The 17,206-nt window shown below is 39.7% G+C and overlaps 1 pseudogene; it reads right to left on the bottom strand.

The window, feature by feature from the left end:
• Positions 1-348: 348 nt before the first annotated feature.
• Positions 349-17,206, bottom strand: part of LOC103053894 (vomeronasal type-2 receptor 26-like) — a 55,739-nt pseudogene continuing 38,881 nt past the window's right edge.

The raw sequence follows: 17,206 nt of genomic DNA, 5'->3' as shown, positions 1-17,206 counted from the left end.
AGGAGACCCATAAACTGCTAAAGACCAACATGCTAAAGGTGATGAACTTGGCTTCACTGAAGCTGCCAGGTAATTTACAAGCAAAGAAAGGCATGGTGAAGCTTGTGAAGGCCAAGAGGCCCATATAGACCAGGACAGAATAAAACATGAAAACTGAACTTCATTGCATTGTAGAATCACTTAAATAGTAACTGTGGGCACATGTAATTCAGAAAATAAAGCAGGGATTATCTGTACCAATCTTGGCTTGGAAAGGAGAACAGGATTGAACATTGAAAAGGGCTAGACTTTAATTTTTCTTTGCTAATATTCTTTCCTCTTCATTCAGAAAAATAATGTGGACGTAATTTAATTATTTCGTTTGATTAGTTGGTGCCTGCTATTTAGCTCTGGCCTCAGCACAATGATGAAGCATTTTGGGAAAAAGATACATCCCAGTTAGGCAGCACTGGAGGACAAGATGGAGAAGACCTCCACAGCCACCATGGCTTTTCCTCTGGTGCTCAGATAGGTTGGAACAAAGGAGATCCACACACTACAGAAGGCCAACATGCTGAAGGTGATGAACTTGGCTTCATTAAAACTGTCAGGTAAATTATGGGCAAGGTATGCCACAATGAAGCTGGCAATAGCCAAGAAACCCAGGTAGCCCAGGACACAATAGAACATGAGGACGGAGCCTTCGTTGCATTGCAAAATCATGTTTTCCATAAGGGAGTGCATGTCTAACTCAGGGAATGGAGGAGAGGTTGTCAACCACAGGGTGCAAAGAGCTACTTGAAAAAAAGAACAAGAAAGGACAATATTAAGGGCCAATCTTTTCCCCACCCATTTCCTCATTGTAGAACCTGGCTTAGTAGCCATGAATGCCACAACCACAGTGATGGTTTTGGCCAAGACAGAAGAAACAGCCACTGAGAAGATGATGCCAAAAGTTGGTTGCTGCAGAAGGCAGGTGATTTTCTCAGGCTGACCAAGGAATAACAATGAAGAGAGAAAGCACAGGAGAAGGGAAATGAGGAGAGTATAAGTGAGGTCCCGGTTGTTAGCCTTGACGATGGGAGTATCTCTAAGCTTAAGGAAAATTCCGAGCATGCTGGTTGCCATGAGGGAAAAGGAAGCAGTAGCTGATGCCAAAGAGATCCCTAAAGGTTCTTCAAAGGACAAGAAACTCATTGTTTTGGTAAGGCATCGATCTTGCTCCTTGCTTGGATACTGATTTTCAGGACATTTGAAACAATTTTCTGTGTCTGGATAAAAAGATCAAAGGAAACTGATTTATTTCCTATTTACCACTTTTCAATAAATGTTCTATGCTGCTGTTTAAAGACTGATATTCCTTCCAAACTCACTTAGCCTTGTGTTCCAAGCAGAATTTCTGAAATTTAGAAAATTCGGAGTGCTATAGGGTCTGAGATGGAAAACTAATCTTTTTCATCAGGTTTCTTTGAACTGTTTTCTTGATTTATAGTTAAGTAGCATATAATGCTGAAGACAGAAATAGTTCTATAAAATGATGAATCACTAATATTCCTTGAAATACTCAGATTAGTAAATTTGAGTTTAAAAAAGGAAATTGGTGATTAGCAAAGTATGCTATTCAAAAACTGTTTTTCCTACACCCGTTCACTTACTCATTCCCAATACCCATTCTAGTATTTTCTTTTATTGGAAAGATTTTTTTGTGCCCCCCACCCCCATTCCCCAATTTCAGGCAGACACAAAATGTATGATAGCAGCCTCACAAAATCTGTTTATTAACAAAGTTCCAGAAGTCTGCTAGTCTTTTTAACCTACTTTGGAGGAGCCTAGTTTTGAATCGGACATCTAATGAACCTTTTGAAATCCTTGCAGTTCAGTTCTGGAATTCAAATACAGCTGAATGCAATGTGGATAGCATAAACATTCTATAGATTCCAATTATTCTTATAGTATAGTTAATAAATTATATACTATATATACTTACAGTATATAAATACAGTATATTTCTCTTCCATATACCTCCTACCTGTGATGAAATGGAATTATGAAGGCCAGACTCAGGGAGAAAAACATTTTCTTTCATCTCCTGAGGCGCGAGGGAAAGATAAGAGGATGAGACTGGCACCTCCCTGAGGAATTCACAATGTTGTGGCTGGCATTACTTGGGAGCTGGGGTTTCAGTCTGGGAAGATTCTTGCTAGAGGTTGTAGCTAATAAATATAGCTGGACTGAATTTGCATTGTCTCTTGGAGTTCCTTGGGCTAGGCCTGACATCAATCTTCCCAGACTCAAACCCCAACTCCCAAAGTCAGCCAGCCACAACAGTGTGAATTCCTCAGGGAGGTGCCAGTCTCATCCTCTTGTTCCTCCCACGCTCTTCTGATGAGCTAAGAAAATGTTTATCTCTCTGAGCCTGCCTTCATAATTCCATTCCATCACATACCCTCTTCACATTCAATTTTTTTTCCAGAGATTTTAGGGGAAGTAGATGCTGCCTAAGTTTAAACAAACTGACTGAAAGGACCCCCCCCCCCAAATAATAGTGCATATGTGTGCATGAGTACATACACAGTATGAGTAGCTGGATAGCATAGTAGTTAGACAACCATCCTTTGATGTGGGAAACTGGGTTTTGAATCCCAGCTGGTATCTTCCTTACCAGTAGCGGTCTTTGGGCAAAGACCTCCTAACACTTCACCTGCCTATCTCAGATTTGAAAGTGACATGAACTAAGAGAGTCATGCTGACTCAGACATCACCTGGATTAACAAGGTCCATGCCAGATGTTGGGGAACCAGGATAACTGATGATAAGTGGGCTACTAGAGCAAACCATACATGGATGAGACAAGAGAACCTGGAATTGGTAGAATGCTACTACAACAGTAGACCTAATGAGAGGGGATATAAGAAACATATGAGGGAACTGTGGATGGTCAGAAGACCTACATCCACACTAACTGAGAAACAGCTAGTTACCCAATGCTTCAACATAGTGAAGAGGAAGCTGCTCTCACAACTTGAGATAGGCCAACTCCACATTACAATCCAGACTCAAGCAGACCTGGAAGAACAACTGGATGTGCAGCCAACACCTGAAGCTGGAACGTCACTGCCACACCCTCCATTACAGCAGCTGATACACGGCATAAGAACATGGATAAGCTAGCTACAGTCAACCCTTGAGACCAATTACCAAGGCTCAGTGTAGAAGTACCATCAGACAGTATGCTAGAAGATGCCAACAGAGCCCTCATGACAATCCCTACTATCACCATAACTCAAACCAATAAACTAGTATATGCTACAGCCGCTATAATCCTGGAAATGCTTGGCTTACATGCTCAAGAAGAACAGCAGTACATACCCCCCCAGAAAGTGAGGTTGGAGACTAAATCAAGGCAATTCGGAGAGAAGTTAGTCAGCTGGTGGAAATACAGAAGGGTGTGGAAATTAAAGACAAGACTTGGCTACTGAAAAAAATATATGGGCCTGACTCCATCTGAAGCCCTAGAGACTTCTAAACAAAGGCTCACGGCACTGGCTGCAAGGCTAAGGAGATACTGTACACTAGAGAAGCAGAGGCCAAGAAGATAAATGCCCTCTTCTCCAAAGAATCTTCCAAGGTGTACTCCCAACTGCAGTGCAACCACACAGTAACAGCTGAGCCACCAGCAGCAGAAACTGAACAGTACCAGAAGAACATATGGGAGAAAGAGAAGACACATAACACCAGTGCAAAGTGGCTGCAGGACCTGAGAGAAGACCACAGCAATCTCCCAGAACATGAACCAGTCATCATCATAGTAGCAGACATCCAACAGGGGGTCAAGCACATGAAGACTGGATAGCGCCTGACCCAGACATGATCCACACCTACTGGCTAAAGAAACTAACAGCAGTCTATGAATGCCTAGCAGCACAGATGAACCAGCTACTAGCAGCAGGCTCCCACCCAGACAGGCTAACAGAAGGAAGGACAGTGCTGATCATGAAAGACCCCCCCACAAGGAAACAGAACTGTCCAAGTACTGGCCAATAACCTGCCTCCCCACAACATGGAAGGTCCTATCAGGCATCCTAGTCACCAAGCTACAGGACCATATGGGCCAGTACTTGAGCAAAGCTCAGAAGGGCATTGGGACAACACCAGAGGCTCAAAACACCAGTTGCTCATAGATAGAGCAGTTGCCTGAGACTCAAGGTCTAGGCAGACCAATCTGAGCACAGCCTGGATTGACTACAGGAAAGCCTATGACTCAATGCCACACACATGGATCTGCGAATGCCTGGCACTCTACAAAGTCAACAGGACTTTAAAGACCTTCCTCAAGAACTCAATGGAACTGTAGAAGACAACACTGGAAGTCAACTCAAGACAGCTCACACAAGTGGCCATCAAGTGTGACATATACCAAGGAGATGCACTGTCCCCGCTGCTGTTCTGCATAGGCTTAAACCCCCTCAGCCAGATAATCACAAGGACTGGATACACATACAAGTTCAAGAATGGAACTCCCATCAGCCATCTGCTCTACATGGATGGCATCAAGCTATATGCTAAGAGTGAACAAAACATCGACTCGCTGATCTACCTGACATGGATCTACAGTGACATGATTAGTATGTCATTCGGACTGGAGAATGTGGCTGGATGGAAGTAAGGAAAGGGAAGATAGTTAAGACAGATGGAGTGGAACTATCAGTGGGCCACATAGCAGACATAGAGACCAGCTATAAATACCTTCGTATGCCACAGTCACATGGGAACCATGATGAGGAGGCTAGGAAGACAGCAACATCCAGGTACCACCAAAGGATAAAACAAGTCACGAAGAGCCAGCTCAAGTGGGAAGAGCAAGATCCATGCCATCAACATGTATGCCCTGCCAGTCATCAGCTATCCTGCTGGTATAGTCAGCTGGCCAAAGGAGGACATGGAGGCTGCCAATGTGAAGACCTGGAAGCTCCTCACAATGTACGGAGGTTTCTACCCCAAGTCCAACACCCAGAGACTGTGCACCAACTGGAAAGAGAGCGGGCAGGGTCTGGTGAGTGTCAAAGCCACTGTCCTGGACCAAACAGAACAGAGCATCCAGGAGTACATCAGTAAGATGGCACCCAAAGATGGGCTGCTGGGAGAATGCCTGAGGCAGCAGCACACAGGGTAGGAAAGTTAAGTGGAGGAAGTGCCATGGCAAGACAAGCCCCTGCATAGGATGTACCATTGACAGATAGCTGAGGTGGCTGACACTGGGAAATCCTATCAGTGGCTGGAAAGGGCTGGACTAAAAGACAGCACTGAGGCACTGATCATAGCAGGACAAGAACAGGCACTAAGCACCAGATCCATAGAAGCAGGGGTCTACCACACTAGACAGGACCCAAGGTGCAGACTGTGCAAAGAGGCCTCAGACAGTTCAACACATAGCAGCAGGATGTAAGATGCAGGCAGGAACAGTATACACTGAATGGCACAACCAAGTAGGTGGCATTGTGTACAGAAACATTTGCACAGTGTATGGGCTAGACCCTCCCAAGTCCAGATTAGAGTTTCCACAGAAGGGCATGGAGAACAAAAGGGACTTCCAGATCCAGATGGACAGGCAGGTACCGGCCAATTAACCGGACATTGTGGTAGTAGACAAGGACCAGAAGATAGTGGTGGTGATAGATGTAGTGCCACCAAGTGACAGCAACATCAGTAGTATGAGAAGCTGGAGAAGTACCAAGGCCTGAATGAGGAACTAGAGAGGATGTGGAGAGGAAAGACCCCTGTGGTGGTAGGAGCACTTGGGGCCGTGACTCCTAAGCTGGGAGAATGGCTCCAACAGATCCCAGGAACAACATCAGAGCAATCTGTCCAGAAAAGTGCTTTGCTAGGAACAGCTAAGATACTACGCAGAACTCTCAAATTCTTAGGCCTCTTGTAGAAGACCTAAGATTGAGGAAGTCACATACCACCCATATTGGTAAGAGGGGATTTTTTAAAAATAATGTTGATTATTACGTTTTTCCTTTCAATTTTAAAACAATTAAGCAGATAATTTTCAATTTTTTCCCACATGCCATCCATTATATTATCACATAATGCTTTGGATGACCACCATATAAAATGTGGTTGGACCAAGATTTTTCTTTGAGCACTATGTACACCTGGTCTACAGATGACATCTGCAGAAACCCAAATAAATGCATTGCTTTTGTATTCCAGTTTGTATACTGAAATCTGGGACAAATACTGTATACCAAAAGAGAAAATGTTTCATGTATGAATGCTAGGATTCTGCAAGATATCATGATATTTTCAAATTTGGGAGACTATTAATCACAGATTATAGGGGTTATCCTTGTTCCTTGCTTTATATGCTGGGAAACCTCAAATTTAGTAATAAATAGATATATGCACCAGAACAAATTATAACTTTTGATGAAACCATTTCTTTGCAACCCAATGTTTTCATAAATTATAGGAGTTTATTACTGACCTATCATGCTTGAAATCTTCCCCTGTGGACATGGAACACAATCATAGCAGCAGAACATTTTTGCTTCAGACCTCTTCCAATAACCAGGCAGACAGTACTCATTACACAAAGAAACTGGAAGAACCTGTTCATAACATTAAAAAAATGTTGCAAAAGGAAACACCAAGGTTTTCTCAGTGGGTATAATGGAGGAACCTGATATAAGTTTTAGGGAAATTTGTGCAACAATCTTAATGAATATGATACAGGGTAAGAATTCTACTACTGAAATGAATGGATGGATGGGAAGATGAGATGGTACTGAAAAAGTGATTAGACCATTTAGGATTCAGGAATGAATGAGAATGGGACTCTTTGATTCCCCATGAGTCAACTACTCCTCCCGTAAAGAACGTCATGGCCAACGGGAATCAGTTGGATATATTTTAATTGAAATATGTTTCAATATTTAAGAGATTATAAAATGTACACAAATTTCTTATATATAGTTAGAGGTAGACCCATTCAAGAATACCTGGTTAAAACCTTTGTGCCATTCAATCTTATTTTCATTAATGATCAATTCATTTTCATATGGAGCATTGGGATCTAACCTTCCAACCTTCACTTTCTGGATGGAATTGTTTGGAAAAGCGATCATGTTGATGATGTCAAATCCTCCTGTGACTTCCCTCTTCTCATTAAAGGACACTGTCTCTCCTGCTGAGTTGTTGAAAGAAATGCCTTGAAGAAATGGGTGGAGCTGCTTGAAAAGGAAGGAAGGAAGAGAGGAAGTTTAAAGAATAGTGGGATAAGTCATTCTATAAGACATTTCACCTTTCTGTCCAAATTTCTTTATGCAGCTTGATCTGATAAATACCAAGAATTAACATGGAGAACATTACTATATACAGTAATGAGCATGATGTTTTCCATAGATAGAACAAAGCAAAGTATTTCTGTGAATAGTAGAAAACTATTTCACATATTCTTCTTGGGGAGAAAGATGAATTTACTCCAATGGCAGGATTTACTCAGTGAGAAGACCCCTACTTTCCTTATGTGTTTATCATTTATTGATTGACTTCATCAGAGCTATTTGAATGGCATATTGTGCCTGAAAATAAGACAGCTCATTTTGTGATCCAAATAATTTTGTAGTCAATTTTTCACATTTGTTGGGCAATCTTTACCTTAAAAGGCTGTAGATCTGGCAGTTCCAGTATTTTACCCACCAATAATTTCCTCTGACTGGATCCTTTTGATAATAAGGCTTGCAAAGAATGAGCCACAGCATAGACACCATTATAGATACTATAACTATGACCAGTCATTTGCATTTCAAAGAGAGATCCAGGAAGACTGTCCAGGTTCTCCTCCCCAGTGCATTTTCCATTGTCCATTGTTGACAATCCTGAATGAGGAAAGAAACAGTCAAATGCTTGCTCCCAAAATTCCTTTATGAATCCATCTCTTTGTCTCCAAAAAGGTTTTATGGACTTCAGAAATTCTTTGAATGGTAGAACTTCACCTGAATGAATCTGAAAAGAAATGGCCCCATTGAACAACTGGAGATTCCAAGCCTTTAGAGATCCTGCTAGTATGAAGTCAGTTTGACTTGTTGTGATCCATACCTTTGTAAAGGATACATTAAAATTATCTTCAGGATCAGTTAGAAATACGGGACATATAAGCCATAGAAGCGTATAAGATTCTCCATAGAGGATAAATGTATTTGCTCTAATGTCTGTGAAATGTACATAAAACCTTTTTATTATATTGCTAAATTTATTCAGGTCATCCAAAGGAAGCAGCAGTGGGATTCTTTGTATGAAGGCTGGACAGATTCCATGCTGGGAAAACATCTCCTGTAGTTTCTGCAAAAAGTGTTCTCCATTCTCGTTATCAACAGCAAAGAGCCCAACCCACTTCCATCCAAAATGTTGAAGCAATTGGATAATCCCAATGTATTGAGGTGTATCATTTGGGGCCATGAAATAAAATGAAGACAACCTACTGATACGAAATTCTTTGGGGGGAAATGATCCATAAGTGAGCTAAAAGAAAACAGAAAAAACAGGATTTGGGTAGTGTGTTTTGTTTTGTTTTGTCTGTTCATCCTCATGGAATAGTTTAAAAACTGGTCAGATGAATTATCATTTATATAAGGACTCCTATACAAGGTTGCTCAAATTTCAGGGGCTTTCATTATTTTTCTAATTGGAAACATGATTGATGCCAGCAGGTTGAAATCCATCTTCACCAGTGTAAGCTAATTTTAATGTTCAGTCACTTCTTAAATCTTGCGTGAGATTTCCTTACAACCATGTTGTTGTGCGGATAAAGGCATGAGAATCAATACTTAAGGATGCTCTTGGGGTTTAATTATTTAAGGAGAATAGGAGAAATCCCCCTACCCCTGGACCAACCTGAGGAATTTTGTATAAATCTAGAGTTTCTGCCATATGGGATGAAGTATCTGATCCAAGTCCTCCAATAATGGCCATGAGATTTTTCCGGGTTCCACATTTATAGTTGGGGAGGAATCTCTGTGATTTGAAGAGCAGGTCCAGGGTGGTCCGATAAGTCATCCTTGCATCATAGTAGCTGTCGTAGATATGGAACCCGAGAGTAATATTGGGCAAGATTTGTGGATCCTCATTGATTTCGTCCACAGCAAAGGCCAAGGAAAGGATATGCTGGTAGAATTTTGTGACCACGCTGCAAATAAAGAAAGCCGTTCAGGACAGAATTCTGCAGTGAATGAATTCGTTGAACATCAAGAATGGCCATCTGTGCCCGTGATTAGAGTCGGGAGATGAAATTCTTTTTATATTGCTCCAATGTATGATGATATAGGATTATGTTATGCATTTCATTGTTTCATGGAAGTCATTCATTAAAAGAAAATACACTAATCCGTATTTTTAGGTTTTATATTAATCATCAGTGGGAAATATTGTGCCCTGTTTCATATAGAGGAAACTAAACTTATTCCACTTCTTTCTTTTACTCTTTGCCTCTTTTCCTTTACTCTGCTTTTAACCATTTATGTTCTTCCATCTCCTCCTCCTTCTTAGAAAATTTATTAATTGGGAAGAACATTTCACATTGCAGACAAGGTTTTCTGGAATACTCAAATTTCTTAAATATTTTTCCCTGAAATTTCTTTGGTTCTGAATGAATCCTTTACTTCAAATGAATTCTGATTGAAAGTAGATGTTTGTGCTATTTCTCACACATTTACTGTCTCTTTTACACACGCACACACACACATATAGACAGTGATTGCCTAATTAGGTTTTCACTATTCCATTCTTATTTTATTCTTATTTTTCATATATCAGGGACATAATTTTGAAAGTTTTCTCTTTAATCATATAAATCCTCACCTATCATTCAGCATGACATCATTCATATATATGTGCATATACACCCCCCCCCCCCACGAAATGTTCTCACTTGATAGAGGTGGACATCCATCAAGTAACTGTTCATTGAAAACACCCAACAACCAGCAGATAATGGCTGATATCAAGCATTAGCTCCATTCATCTCAACGTTCTCTGCCATGGAGCCCACCTTGTGGAATCTTCTCCCCCTTAATCAGCTCTTAACATTCCACAAGTCCCTCAAGACCTGGCTATGTGATCAGACCTGGGGCTCCCAGGGGACCGGGGAGATTTTGTGATGGCTCCCTTATTAATTTTATCCCCTCCTGTTTTGTGTCTTTTTATAGTTTTTATTTGTAATTGTTTTTATGTATTTATTCTTTTTAATTGTTCTATGCCGCCCAGAGTCATTTTGTGTGAGATGGGTGGCTATATAAATATGATAAATAAATAAATAAAATAAATAAATATAGAACAGGAAAAGGCCTATCTGCCAATTATTTCAGGCCATCCCCTTTGATCCCTGGAACCTTGGAAGGAATCACACAACAGAAGCAAAACATTCTTCTAAAGACTGTCACCTACATATTAATCTAGACTACCTGTTTGACTTAACACATGGACTTCTCTTGAGAGACATGCACCAGGGTAACCTTCCACTTTAACAGAGATGCAATTGCATGCTTGAATCCAAGTGAGATTTCCATAATCTAAGAGGTTATTAGCTCTCCATAGCCTAAAGCAGAAGACTGGCTGATAATTCTGAAAAGAAGTCAACGGAACATGTAAATATGCTTACCCCTGTTTCTCTCTAGCCACCCCCCTCCAAAAAAAAATCTCCATAGAGGTGGTTTTAGTAAATACCCACTTTTAGATTCCCTTTCTAGTTTCCACTGATTTCCGGAAACATTTTTTTTTCTAATCACACTGGAAATAGCATGTTTGAGAAAATGATTCTGCAGAGAGTAAATTAGTTGAAAACTAAGAATTCTCATTTTTGCCTGTGAAAGAATTGGAATATTGCTGAACTGATTATTACTTTCAGCTACAATTGAAGTATTATTTATGTAGTAGCACTTTTATTATGCAGTTCATTATATCCTGGACATTCCTCGTAAAGGCATTCAAGGCAATGATGAATGGATAAGCTATTGAGATGTTTTCTACATAGTGGGGGCTAAATTTAGTCCATTGGTACTTTTGTCCTCCCACTTCAAACACCATTTTCCAACTGTTGAACCTTTGGTATGTTGGGAGGAAAATGTCAGGTTTCTGATAAGATTTTCTTGAGCACCCTGTTTAGGAGTATGACAAGGCTGTAGTGCTCCCCTTTTTTATTCAACCTCTATGCTGAATATACATTAAGGGAAGCTGGATTGGAAGAAGATGAGTGTGATTTTAAAACTGAAGGAAGAAACTTCAGTAATCTGTGCTATGCTGATGACACTACCCTGATAGCTGAAAATGCAAAGGTCTGCAAGCACTAATAATAAAAGTCAAGGAGCACAGTGGAAAAAAATAGGACTAAAATTTAATATAAAGAATACCAAACTAATGACAACAGGTAGAACAATCAACCTTAGAATTGACAATGAAGATATTGAAGCTTCTGCCTTTTAAGATCAACCATTAGCTGTAAAGGAAGAAGCACTCAAGAAACATCCGGCAGACTAGCCCTTGGCAAAACAGCCATAAAGGCATTGGAGAAGAAATTCAAATTTTGTGACTTTCCATGACAAAGACAAAGGAGAGCAGCCATGAAGGCCTTGGAAAGGGTATTCAAATCTTGTGACTTCCAGGTGAGGTATGGTGAACTGAAGACAGCTCTGCGAAAGTGGAGCTGACAACTGTGGCAAAGACGAAGGAACCTGTGAGTAGACTGGTTCCTTGGAACCTCTACAGATAAGGAGAGGATGGGAGATCTCCCATATGTGCTCTGGATGGCTGCTTCTTGTGAGGAAATGGCAGGACATGTTTTCTGATGGTTTGAGCACCAGGGATTTTTAAAGGAGACTAAGATTGCAAGACTCACTTTCTAATCAATTTCGGAAATTGCCTATTCACTATTCTAAAGCTATTAGAGATCTTCAGAATGACAGGTTTGAAAAGTCTTCATTGGCTGAGTTTATCTTCAACTTGAACAAAAGAACAATGAATTACAAGAACTTAAATACTTTAACCAGCAAAAAGCTAAATAGGATTTTGATGTAAGAAAGTTATAAATAGATTAAGGGTCCAGAAAATTTATAATATTACTGTAAGATTTTGGAATTAACTATAGAAAATAAACAACTTCTCATGGGAAACAGACTTATTTTGGTTATCCTGGCAAATGTCAATCATAACAAAAGATACGTGATGATTTTAGAAGCTGAACACTAGAGAGGACTAAAGATTTTAAGCAGAAGAAAAAAAAAATACAAAGCCTAATGTCATTTAATACTGGGACTTACAGAATAAAACAAAACATTGTAACATCGGAAATATTAAGGGGGTCAGAAGTTAGTAACTTACTATATCAACACTGTCAGTAATAATGTCTGCTTTTATGGATAGACTATGCCTGAAAGATGTTAATGAAGGAATGACAGATGTGGAACAAATTTTATCTGATATGTGGAACTACAAATGACAGGCCAACAGAATGATTTGAAAAAGGACACTTTACCTGATATACAAAAGAAACTGGCTGAAGTTTTAAAAATTAAAAGGGAAATGCAAACGATAAACCAAGAGAATGACCTGGAAACTGTTTTCTTATTGGATCTACAACAGAGACTTGTTAAAGCCTTGAAGAAATTGGTGGGATGGGATAAAGAAGAATTGAAGAGAAATCAAATCATACAACAATATTTGATTGAATTAAAGGTTAAGACTGTTAGAAGTAAAAAAATTAAGACTGTTAGAAGTAAAAGGAAGAAATATAAAGTTGGTTTGTTTGAGCAAGGTTAAAATAAGACTTTTTTGGGGGGGTTTGTTTTTGCAATGTTCTGCTAACCCTTTATGGACTTTTTGCTGACACCAGGATTGAAAAGTTGATGTTTAATGGATTTGCTTATAGATAAGGGATGGGATATGGGATGAAGAGATATCTATTTAATCTTATAGAGGGTGAAGAGTTATTCAATTTGTTTATACTTGTATTGAAGGTTGGAAGTCACTTCTTTATACATTTATTTTCTTTTTCTTTATTATATTCTCTCTTTTCTTTTTCTTCTTTCTTTCCATTCTCTTCTCTTTCTCTAAGTTTAATTTGTATTAGTTTTTACTATTGTAATGAACATTCTTAAAAATCTATATTTTTTTAAAAAGGAAAAGATATTCAAATGTTGTGAAGTATCTATACCTACAAAGATCAGAATCATGCAAGTCCTGGTGTTCCCCGTGACACTCTATGCAAGCAAAAGTTGGACTTTGAGGAAGCAGTAGAGGACGAGTATTGATTCTTCTGAACTCTGGTGTTGGAGAAGACTCCTGAGAATACCATGGACAGCCAAGAAAACAAACCAATGGATCATTAAACAAATCAACCCAGAATTTTCACTCAAGGCACAAATGCCCAGTCTCAAATTATCCTACTGTGAGGACCTAACTCTCTGGAGAAGGCTCTAATGCTGGGAAAAAGAAGCAGAGGACGATCAGCAGCAAGATGTGTCATCATGGAAAAAAATCTATCTATGTCATCACTAGGAGTCAACAGCAACTTGATGACACATAATCAATCAATAATTCTCTCTACATTTTTCTTCCAAAAAAAAAATTGCTTGAAATCGGACCTTTGTGCTCCTTGTTACTGACAGATCTCTCTTTCTGAAAATGTGTGATTGGGTTAACTTGATTTTTCCCACTTAATGCTAATTTTATATAGTAGGAAGCCCACATTTCTGAACATTTACTTCTTATTTTATGAATTCCCACTCCTCATGTATTTATAGTCTAGGTATCCTTAGGCATTCAAATCACATTTCTCTGTCTTTTTTTTTTTTTTTAATAGAATAAGTACTTTCTCATTAGTATACAGCAGGGTTTCTCATCCTTGGCAGCTTTCGGATGGGTGGACTTCAATTCCCAGAATTCCCCAGCCACCATTGAAGTCCACTCATCTGAAAACTGCCAAGGATGAGAAGTCCTGGTATAGAGAGGGTCTGAAACCTCAGTACAATTCAGGAAATGTTTAGTCTGTCTTACGACTTCAGTGCCTCTTTGAGAACCTTGTTATTCATAGAAACAGGTGTGGTCATCTAGAAAACCTGAGAATAAACAAAGGATCATTTGATGAATAAATGTGTAGGATCTGTTTACCCTGAAAGTTCATATAGCTCCTGAAATGGATGTTGTTGAAATAAATGTTCACTGAAGGCATAGAGGTTCTGTGAAGCCATCCCTCCAATGAGGAGATCACCTGGTTGGTACCATTCATGAGGAATAGGAAAAGGTTCAACCACTGGGCACCTGAGAGTATTCACTTGGATCACGGGGAACATCAGGATGAGTAACACATCAGCAGCCAAAAAATCTTGTGAAAGAGGTTTCCAACATATCAACCCCCAGCAGCACACCTGGCTTACCATGCTGACTTTTACTAATATACCTCCCAAGAGGAAAATATCAGTGTAACCCTCAGAAAAGATACAGACAAATGCTTGAATACTCACTGAGGTTTCCAGAAGTGTAACCCAGGGTAGGGTGGGGGAACCACCTGAAGAAATGAACTTGAATAAATCTGTTTGATTCTTCCCACCACCACAAGCTCTCCATGGAACTAGAGTTAGTTTGCAGCTTTGCCTTCTAGCTTTCACTGCTTTCTGGAAAATCTCTGGAGCTTTGAGTAGATAAACACATTATAGTAGTAATTTCGACGATTCCAGGAAGAGTTAATTATCTATTAAATGTTTTCCCCATAACTGGCTTTTTTAAAAAACACAAACACACAATTGTTAATTGTCCATTTGAGAAAGTGCTCCCTCCTCTTTTTGAAATAAAAGTAATTTTAAAAATAGCTTTTATTATTATTATTGTTATTGTTATTGTTATTGTTGTTGTTGTTGTTGTTGTTATTATTATTATTATTATTATTATTATTTTTGTATGTTCATACACAGAGAGAGAGACAGGAAAAAAAAGATGAAATATCGGATTCATCTGATCTTTATTAAGAATACAAAATGGGGGGGGGAGGGAGGGAGGGTTGGGTATGACCTTGAAGGTCTCCTAGTTCAACTTTCTGCCAGAACATAAATTTTCAGACCTTCCCAAATAGCTATCCAACTTTTGCCTGATTATCTCCAGTAAAACCTCCAGGAGGCACACTGTTTCACTGTTTAATAGCCTTCATCGTCAGGAAATTCCTCCTTGTTTTGAGTTTAGATTCTTCTCTGTAAATCTTCCACCCATTGATTCTCGCCCCACCCTTGGTTACCACAGGGAAGAAATCCCATCTTCTTCCTTGTGACTACCTTTCAAGTATTTGAATATTGCTATCATGTCTCCTGTACCAACAACTTTTTTTTTTTCTTGGCAGGATTTAGATTCAGTTCAACCCCCCACATCCAGTCCATTCAAAGCTCCTCAAGGGGCTGCCATACATCCAAGTATGGCAGCAGTGGAGGCCAAGATGGAGAAGATCTCCACAGCCACCATGGATTTTCCTTTTGCACTCAGATAGGTTGGCACAAAAGAGACCCACACACTGCAAAAGGCCAACATGCTGAAAGTGATGAAATTGGTTTCACTGAAGCTGCGAGACAAATGGTGGCAAAGAAAGCCACAATGAAGCTTGTGAAGGCCAAGAGACCCATATAAACTAGGAGAGAATAAAATGTGAAAGCACGCCCTTCATTGCATTGTACAAAAATTTCTTCGACAGCTGAACTCAAGTCTAACTCAGGAAAAGGGGGAGAGATTGCCAGTCACACCATACAAATGCCTCATTGAAAAAGACAACCAAAAACTTACAGTCAAGTCTCTGGGAGAGCAGAGACAATGACTATGGCAAAGACCAAGGAACTGGTGAGTAGACCAGTTCTTCAGAGCCTTTCCAGACAAGGAGAGGATGTGAAATCACCCACATGTGCTCAGATGGCTGCTCCTCATGAAAGGACTGCAGGACAGCAGTCCCCCATGGGTTTGAGTGCCGGGATACAAAGGGATCAATCATCAAGCTCACAGCCATGGTGGAGCCTTTTACAGGATGCTAAATTTGCTAACCTTGCTTCTAATCTCTTTCAGAAATTGATTATGTAACCAACTTAAAGCTAAACTAAAATTATTTTGTCTACTGTAACTCATAACAGAGTCATTAGAATCATTGAAGCTGCCAGGTAAATCGCAGGCAAAGAAAGCTATGATGAGGCTTGTGAAGGCCAAGAGGCTAATACATCCTAGGACAGAAAAAAAGTGGACCCTTCCTTACATTGTACAATAATTTCTTCAATAGCTGAACTCAAGTCTAACTCAGGAAAAGGGGGAGAGATTACCAGTCACACCATACAAATGCCTCTTTGAAAAAGACAGCCAAAAGACTTCCAGTGGAGCCTCTGGGAGAGCAGAGGCAATGACCAGGGCAAAGACTGAAGAATTGGTGAGTAGATTGGTTCTTTGGATTGTCTCTGGACAAGGAGAGGGAGATCACCCACATGGGCTCTTGATGGCTGCTTCTTGAGAAAAGGCAACAGGACAGTGGTCCCCCTTTGTTAGAGTGCTAGGAGAGAAAGACAGTGGAGCCTTTTAAAGGATGCTAAGTTTGCTAACCTCACTTCTAATCACTTCCAGAAATTGCTTATCTAACCTTCTTAAAGCTATTAGAGATCATTGGAGTGAAAAGTTTGGAAAGTGACCTGGTGACATCTTCATTTCTGAGCAAAAGAAAAAAAAATAATTATAAGTTTAAGAACTTAAAAAAATTGAAATAAATGGTAAAAAGCTAAACAAGATTTTGAACCAAGAAAGTTATTAACTAATTAAGAGTCCAGACAAATTTAGAACATTGAAACTTTTACTATAAGGTTTTGGAAGTAACTATATAAAGTGAACAGCTTTTTGTGGGAAGCAAAATTATTTTGACTACCGTAAGTCATAACAGAGATTAGAGACCTTATGATTTGAATTAGACTCTAGAGGGGACTAAAGATGCCAGGCAAAAAGAGAAGGACAACAAAAAAGTCAATAGAAAGTGCTATTTTTCCCCCACCCATGTTCTCCTGGTTTGATGGCCATAAAAGCTACAACTACAGTAATAGTTTTCCCCAAGATGCAAGAAACAGTCACTGAGAAGATGTTGCCAAAAGTTGCTTGTCGAAGAAAGCAATTGTTGCAAAACAGGCCATTGCTGCTAGGGTGTGCACAAGAGGCATTGGGCAGGGCATGG

The sequence above is a fragment of the Python bivittatus genome, unplaced genomic scaffold (genome assembly GCF_059951505.1).
Source record: "Python bivittatus isolate LINGU-HERP-01145 unplaced genomic scaffold, Pbiv_v1 ctg000370_np1212, whole genome shotgun sequence".
Taxonomy (NCBI): domain Eukaryota; kingdom Metazoa; phylum Chordata; class Lepidosauria; order Squamata; family Pythonidae; genus Python; species Python bivittatus.
The sequence above is the reverse complement of the archived record's forward strand: the minus strand, read 5'-3'. Positions and strand labels throughout refer to the sequence as shown.